The following is a 9266-nucleotide window of genomic DNA, read 5'->3' on the forward strand; positions in this document are numbered from 1 at the left end:
ACCGAGCCCCGAGAAAGGAGTTTAGAACTACATTTAATGGCACAAACTTCACTTCCGCAAATAAATTAGAACCGGTGCTGTAAAACAAAACGTTTGTTTTTGTTGATTTCGTTGTTATTTTCTTACTTATAATGACATAAAATCTGAACATGATAGATATAAGTCTAAAAGCAGAAACATTTACGTGACATCGGAGACAAAAATTGCACCCGGCAGATCCAGCCCAAAAATGTATATTCTTTGGTAAATTCGTATGTGTCGGCTTTAAAGTATGCTTAAAATGAACCAGAATTGGTTTTTTCAATAACAAATCTTTTATGTCTACTTTACTGAAATAGTTTTTTTGTTTGGTTTTGTAACTTTTTATAAATCTAATTTAATCCAATCCTGCATATTATTTTCTTATTCTATATTTAAAAAAACAAAACAACAACAATAAAAAAACGTATTTCAAGTGGCTAATTTTTTTTTCTTGGCTCCTCGAGTCCATTGCCAAGAACGCTCGGACACGAGCCTTATATTTCTCGACCTAGTATAGTGACCAATAACGTAGGACCCAGGATTGAGCCTTGAGGGCGCCTGCAATTAGAAAAATTAAACCAACGTCTGACCCAGAATCGAGTCTTGGGGGTCGCCAGCAATTAGAAAAATGCGAACAACTTAGGATTGAGAGGCGATCCTGGAGGGACGCCTGCGTTAATCTTGAAAGGGGAAGAAAGAGAATTATGAAAGAATGCCATGAGAATTAAACGAAGAGGAATCTGGAAATTATCAACTGTCCAGGGTAGTGCACGTTTCGAGGTTTGGAAATGAAGAAGGGTCAATTTCACAATAGATCTTTTAGGATCGCAGTGGAAGAAAGACTAGAGTCTCGAGCGACACAGGAAACAGAAAATAGTGTAAGTACGAAATTGAATAACCGGCCTTTCATGATTTGATTAAAATAGACAAACAAGAAAAAACCGCACCCGAGTAAATAAAGAAAATTAAAACAAAAATAATTTACAGATTAAAATTGATAAACAGTCTGCGGTTGAATGTATTCGTTTATTGATTAACTCTGGATCCGACGCATTTCGGCTCCATTCCATCATCAGTGATCTGTTCAAGTAAACAACTTGACGGTGAATAAACAAACTGACAATTGTTAGCCGGATCCACACGATTTATTAACGAGGTACGTTGTAATTTAACTGTAATGTTATCGATGATCGCCTAATATCCATTTAATCCTGGCGATCTTCATGCATAATTCAGGTGTAGATTTTTTTAACGGTATGTCTAACTTTTGTCATTTTTGGAGACACCAAGAAAAAATTTTACAAGAGAATTTGTTTAATTAGGTGGGGAAAGTATTTTCCACTTCGGAATTTGTTTCTTAAAGTAAGACTCTTCTTCATTTTAGAATTTTGTCACGAAAATAAAACCAGCCCCTAGTCCTTCATTAGTCTTTCTCCTTCCTTTCATTGCGGTAAAAATACCACAATGAGTCACAAGTCTGGACGTTTTACAAATTTACAGGTCTTTTTAAAACAGATCCAGTAAAATTTTTATGCTGAATGGCTTTTTAACTTTTTAGTGACAAAGGGGAAAAAATTTAAGGGTCTATATAGAGGAAACGTCTTAGTATTCACTCGGCGTCCCTCTCAGAGCGTCTATCCTGTCCGTTTAATGCAATAACACTCATCTCCGGCCGGGACAACTACGACAACAGCCCATGTACACAATAAACCGCTAATTTTGCAATCCAAGGCGAAAAAGCTCATTGGCAGTTTCCTATCTGGTGGGATGTAAATTCACAAAACAAAAAACAACTACAAAAGACTGGCACTAACAAATTAGACTATAATTTTCTCATATATTTACAACCTGGCAAGTTTAATCGTAAGTTAAAAATTAAAAAAAGAAATCCGATCGTGTTGTTTTCTGGTCCGGGGGATGTTTCTGGTGTAATTCAACTAGGTCTCATTGATCAAATAAGTATAGAACTGATCGACACTGGTAAATTTAATGGATCTATTTTCTATTCTAGTATGGGCTTCACGTAATCTTCAGTAAGAAGGAAGAGGGTAGTTATATCCACCTTTGGCGACACAATGATATCGCCGAGACAACCAGTGGCTCTCACTAGGAGGCTTTCTGTCACCCTATTGGGTGGTTGACGAACTCTTGAAACTGCCATCTGACGAGGGCTTAACTTGCCTGGGATGGAAGAGAGGATGCATTTAACTTAACGAACAGAAGGTTTAAAACAGAAGGGTAGTCAACAAACTCCTATAAAACCTTCTTAAGCCAATTGTGCTAATGGAGCTGTAATTCTCCCTTTTCTAAAGAAATGAAATAGCCAGGCGTCATCTTTGACCAAAGACCTTCCTGGAATAAACAACTAAATAAAATTCCTCATAGAACGAAAATGACCATTGGTTGATGTAAAAGCCATTGTAGGAAAAGCTAACCAAGTTTGAAGACATCCTTACGTTATATACAGAGGTTGTCAGACACATGATAACCTACAGATCGGTTTGTTGGACGAAGAATTTACAGCTGAGGGCTATCAGGATCTTCAGTATATACAGCCTGCATAAATGTGCAATCATTCATTAGATATAATAAAATATAAATCTAAAATTAAAAGCAGATACAAATACGCTTGATCCTTTGGTCCGAATAATCTGGCAAAGCTGCTAGACCTCGAGGCCTTGGCAACCTTGTGCATATGATATGGGTGAAGGGTAATAGAGGCGATTAATGTACTAGCTAAGGCGTCTGCCTCTGGTATAAGAAATAAAACTGTCAGTAAAACGTAAAAACCTTTAATAATAGAAATACACGGCAGAAAGATTACGTTATGGATAACTGTGCATCCTCAAGGACCAAGAGACAAGAGTACGACTGCCGGGCCGTGGTTCTAGGAATCGGATGTGCCAAAAGGTTCTTCACGGCAATGATCTGTCTTCAGCTGGACCACAATATTCTACTTTACCTATACAGATCAGACATTAGACCAACACCGATGTTGCAACGGAGAAGCAAGAGCAGATGTGCTATCATGCTCTCGTTCCGCAGAGGTAAGAAAGGATATCATAACCAGTGTAAGCCCTTAACAAAAAAAGTAGTGTAATTTTGAATGTGGTGGAAAACAAAACAGTTCACTAAGCCCTAGCTTCATTGCTAAAGAAGAAAATATAAAGATAAAAGAAAAATAAGGAGATTTTGCCAATGAGCTGTTTAAGAGGCCGTAACTATTTGGGTTTAATCCACAGCCCTCTGAAGAAAGATGATGTCGACGGGATTAATAACAGCGGCTTCTTTTAGCCCGTTTGTAGACCATACTCCTAAATAAGTGTTGACCTCACGCAAAAATATCGATTTCGTTTTGACCCGCGATTATCGATTCAGCAAACTCTTGGCTGCACCCATTTCTTCCTCTCCTCGTGAGACCGACCACTCTTCCGGATAGAATAAGAGAACAGTTATGCGTTAATAATGTTAAAATATTTTGTTGGAAATATAGTAACATTGCTGTATCGTTAATTGTCGATTGATGGCTGTGATAGTGTAGCTAATTCTACAATAGACTAAAAATGTCAAAAAAATTGTCATTATTAGGCGACAAATCTACTTTATTTTGTTGTTGTAAAACAAATTTCCAATAGAAGAAAGTTCGACGTATCTGTTCAAAAAAGTTTGTCGATTTGGGCGAAACTGGCAGTAATCTCCAGATGCCTGGAGACTGTCACGTGAGATGAAACTTTCCAATTTGGTTAATTTAATTTTTCTTTGGCCTTCAACGCCACATGGGACCCCTTTAATTCCTTTATTTCATTCCTGTTCAGGCTTTTGAGTATAATTCGCGTTGTACTAGAGAGTCAAAGTTGATAATGCTAGAGGGTAATCTCCTGTTCAACCGGATCCAAGCCATTTTCTTTTTTTCTCGTTAATCGGCGCTTTTTTTTCAAGCTGACCATGGGATACTATAAGCGTTCCCCCCTTCCATTCTTCTTCATCCATATTTCCACCCGAGTAGTTAAATTATTTAAAAATTGCAAATAAGAGTAGATAAGAGAAAAACGACAACCCGCGGTTTTCGGTTGTTCTAAGTGAAATGATGCACATTATTATTAATCGTCCAGCATAGAATTGACAAAAGGTCGAAAAAAAAACATTGAAAAGCACTCTTGAGAAAGCGTCAAGCTAAATTAATTTACTTTATGCACCTAGGTCCGTAGTGGCTATAGGATAAGTTACCAGAAAGTATTCAGGAAAGAGGGAAGTGTTCCTTCAAAGAATAAACAATAATAAAATGCTACTACCTCAATGGCAGTGTTGTTACTTATTATTATTGTCAGCACTAAAGGTTGCCGGAGGCGGCTTCCAACTCTGTCATAAAACACGTCAATAAACTGTGTCACTAGTGACAATTTTTTACAAGCCAGATGGTTTCCAGCTGAGCAAATACGGTCTGGCAGTTGCCCGGACGATTTGCAGATTTTATTTTAACAAAAATTAACCAATTTTTGGCGTCAAATTAACCTTTTTTACTTCAAATTTACATGACGCACTAGCCGTGAGGCGAAAAAAATCTCTTCAAATTAACCCTTTTTAATTTCTATTTAGCCCTTTTTTGGCTTCAAATTATCCTTTCTTAGCTTCCAAATAACTTTGTCATTTCAAATTAACTCTTTTAAACTACATACTAACCCTTTTAAACTCCAAATTTTCCCTTTTAACTACAAATTAACCCTTCTTAATATCAAATTAGCCATTTTTAAATTTAAATTTAACAGTTTTTAACTTCAAATCAACCCTTTTTAATTTCTAATTACCCTTTCCAAACTCAAATTAACCCTTTTTAACAACAAATTACCATTTTTAAATTTAAATTTAACATTTTTTAATTTCAAATTACCATATTTAAATTTTACAGTTTTTAACTTCAAATTAACCCTTTTCAACTACAAGTGAATCCTTTTGAATTCACCTTCCTTGAATTTCAAATTAACCCTTTTGAATTTTAAATTAAAAGTTTTTATCTACAAATTAACCCTTTTTAATTTACTTCCCTTCTTCCTTTAATTTAAAGTAATAAAAAAAACTTAGGAAATGTTATGAAATATAAGTATGTAAAGTAAAATTCTAGTATATTTGTGAATTTTTTAAAAATATGAAATAATTATGCCCTTAGAGAACCACATGAAAATTAATTATAATTAAAATAATGTAAAATTAAATATGAAAATTAAGGGTTTTATATTATGGTTCAAAGATTTCTTATCCAAATTCAAATATATACACATAATTCAATTAATTAAGGTTTTAAGTTGAGATAAAAAAGTCAGTGTCACGAGCGGGTTCGAACCCATGACCTTCGGCTTTATACGCCGCTACTCTACCACTTGAGCTATCGTGACTACATACATGTAAGTCAAATTAATAGAAGAATATTTAATTTTCTAACTTTTTTAATTTTCTTTTTTATTACAAAAACGGATTCTTCTATTAATTCGAGATATTTTTAGATATAAAATAATAGGTTTGTAAAAATAATTATTTCATATTTTAAAAAAGTCTTGAATTAATCGAAGAATCCTATATTTTTATTTAATTTTATATAATTTAATTTTTAATTTTAATTCTAATTAATTTTCATGACTTCTAAGTTTTTTAGAGGTTAGCTCTTAAACGATCATATAAAAATTAATTACAATTAAAATTAAGTACAAAAATAAAGGATTCTTATTTTTTTAAGAGAGAGAATTTGGTTAGAATATAAAATTGGTTTTTATCTAACATACCACATGAAAATTAATTGCAATTAAGATTAAAAGTTGTTACAAGCAAATGTAAAAACAAATGGTTCTTATATGTGTTTAAGATTTTTGAAAATATCACATAATTGGTCTATAAATTAATTAGTTATATTTTTAAAAATCTCAAATTAACAGATAGAAAAATCTTTTATTTTTATATTTAATTTGATATACTTTTACTTTTAATTTTAATTCATTTTCATATGGTCCTATAAGGGCATATTGTAATTTATATTTTTATAAATCACAAATATACAGGAATTTGACTTTTCATGGGTTTTTTTATTGCTTTAACGAAAGCGTGATTTGAAGGTCAAAAACGGTAATTTGAAATATATAAAAAGGGTTAATTTAAAATTAAAAGAGTTCATTTGAATCTGAAAAAAGTTAATTTCAAATTGAAAAGATTTAATTTGAAGTTAAAAATGGATAATTTGAAATTAAAAAGAGCCAATTTGAAGTTAAAAAGGGTTAATTTGAATTTTAAATGAATTAATTTGAAATTCAAAATGTTAATTTAAAGTTAAAAAAGGGTTGATTTGACTTAAAAGGGCTATGTATTTAAACCCTGAATTATTGCACATTTATGTTCGTAAAAGTTGACTATTTTGTATGCTTCACTTATATGTATTTGTCTCGCTGCCCTCAGTCAGTGAACCTAAAATGGCTCACCCTGAAAAAAAAGGTATAGTTGAACCGTAAGGCCGAAACTGTATGTACGTCTTTCTGGTCCGCTCGTTCTCGCTTTGGCCAGAAAGGACGAGGTCGACGACCTGCAAAACAGAAGGCCGCTGAATACGGCCTTGAGCAGAAACATATGTGACTCGAGATTAACGGCAAGAATAAGACGAGAGATGATCAGTTTAGATCCAATCGTGATGGACTGTTCATCGTCTCGAAGGCACTCGTCGAACTTTCAAAATACAGAGCGTGTTGATTTCATGACAGTGAAATTATCGTGCCAGTGTGTCGTGAAAATATAAATCCAATTATGTATTTATGTATTTCCTATCAGCGGTTTAACATAGTTCAAACAGGACCAAGAAGAAATTATTTTTGTTTAGGTTAGAAATTTATAGGCTGAGGGTAGGAATTGATAGTTTCATGTGCTAAAGGGGCGTGGACGTGATTATTGATCCCTTCTGCGTTGGGACTTCAGCCGTTTAACCCCCTCGCAATCATCAAAACAAGCGAAAAACGGTCAAAATTCTATTAAGAACGGTTGTAAAAATATACAATTTGAGAGGATAGTGTTTTTTGATGGTGCGCCATCCCCACTTGAAATCAATGCGAAGCGGAACCGCCGCCGACCTCGCCACTCTGGGGGTGGAAAAGGGCCTGTTTCCAACTTGTACATCGGGGAGCGCGCCCTCCCGGTTTCCGCTTACCCCTCTTGGCCAGTCGCTACAATCGTACCGGAGGGATGAAATGCTCTTGGCCAACGGAGGGTGGAAATCGAATGGATTTGAAGGAAAAGACAGAAGGTAGTTTCCGCTCTCAATAAAGTCTCCATAAAGTGGATGGAGAGAGTTCAAAGGAATTCTAATAAAGGGCATAAAATACCACGAGATGCTTCTTTCTTCTACCATCTGTGTTTTTATGAAATATTGTGGGTGGGCGTGAACAAAGAAAAACGGCTGCCAGGAAGAGAAAATACACCAAGCCAAATTGTTTTACGTCTAATTATGCCATAATTAAATATTCAGCAATGAAAATCGCACAGTTGAAATATTTCCAAATGATGGGCCTACAAATATGTTTTTTTGGAAAAGTACACGTACGGTAAAAACTTATTTTCGTGAAGAAAAAAAAAACATTAGCAATCCGGATTTAAAAAAATTTACAATATCTAAAAATGTAACAACAAATCAACGATCCACCCAAATTCAGCACTGTGAAAACAAAGAACGCAGGATAAACAAATGGGATAAGCAATTAATTAAGGTTTTTAGTTGAGATAAAAAAGTCAATGGCATGAGCGAGATTCGAACCCACGACCTTCGGTTAGATACGCCGCTGCTCTACCACTTGAGCTATCGTGACCTCGATCCACTCGGACACCAACTTCCCATCTCAACCCCACCTTTTGAATTTTCTCTCCTTTTTGCTATTTTTCACTTTTTTATCTCAACTAAAAACCTTAATTAATTGTAATACATTAATTGGTCAAGCGGACCACGAAATTAGGGAATTAAATGGGATAAATTTCAATTATGTAAAATTTCCAATCGAAGGCGAAAAAGATCAAATTTACAAACACATACTTATAGATCGAGAAGGCATTTTTCTTTTATCGGTTTTCCAACCTTAAAATATGTAAATGAGACGAAGATAAAATGGATTTTTTTTTTCATTTTGCATGATAACTGATAGCATTAGGTTATGTGCGCAAAGTTGAATATTTGTTTTTTCTTTTAGAAAATATTTTTCTACTTTAAAAATAAAAATAAAAACAATATTTGGTAAAAACGGTTGTAGCGACCCACCAAATTTGTATTTTATTGTATTATTGGCCACCAGGGGCTAAAAGGTAATTAATAAAAGTTTTTTTGCAAGGTGTTGTACGCTTCTATTATCCCCTACAATAAAGTATCATCCAGCTATCACACACGTTTCTATTATCCCTTATGATAATAAAATATCTTCCAATACCACATGGTGACCCCACATAAGAATACGAGGAAGGATTCAAGCGATTTCAGCAGATAAACTGCGACGACGTGCTACAGACGCAAATGAATGATAGTAGGACTGCTTACTTCAGAGGCCTACAAGACCTAGTATGTGTTAGGGTGTTAGGACTACAGCAATAGTACAACAAGTGACTCCAGAGTCCTAATTCCAGGGTTCTACTAAGATCTAGGAAGTGCAGTACTAGATTGATACCTGGTGATTGATCCTACACTGATCCTAGATAGCTAGATTGATCCTGGTGGAACAATAACACAGGTATAAGGCACGCGAAGAGATTCATAGAAGGATCATCCGCAAAGCAAAAACCGCAACCGAACCAGGATTCTGGGTGGACTCCCGACATTCCCACTTAAGAAAGCACATGCACCGGATAGGAGTACAGACAGAAGAACCACTGTGCAGATACTGCCAAGGAAGGTCTATATAGGTGCAGGTTCTTGCAACTAGGACAAGAAAAACCGTAAGCTATGTTGGTACCATTCTAAAAGTTCGGTACCGAAGCAAAAAATGTAAACTTCCTTGTTCTTTTGAATCGAATACAAATAATAACCAAAAAATCCAATAATGGGCTCGTCTGTGTCGGCGGCCAACGATCAAAGCCCACATTCTCGCCGCCTTTTCGTCAAAGATAAAAACTCAAAGAAAACATTTCTCGTTGATACTGGGTTAGAACTAAGTATTTGCCCAAACTCATTATTGCAAACATCACGCATAAACAGTCTCTATACGCCGCCAATGGATCAATCATAACAACGTATGGAT

This window comes from Cimex lectularius, unplaced genomic scaffold (genome assembly GCF_000648675.2).
Source record: "Cimex lectularius strain Harlan isolate CLEC.00 unplaced genomic scaffold, Clec_2.1 scaffold9, whole genome shotgun sequence".
NCBI classification, from domain to species: domain Eukaryota; kingdom Metazoa; phylum Arthropoda; class Insecta; order Hemiptera; family Cimicidae; genus Cimex; species Cimex lectularius.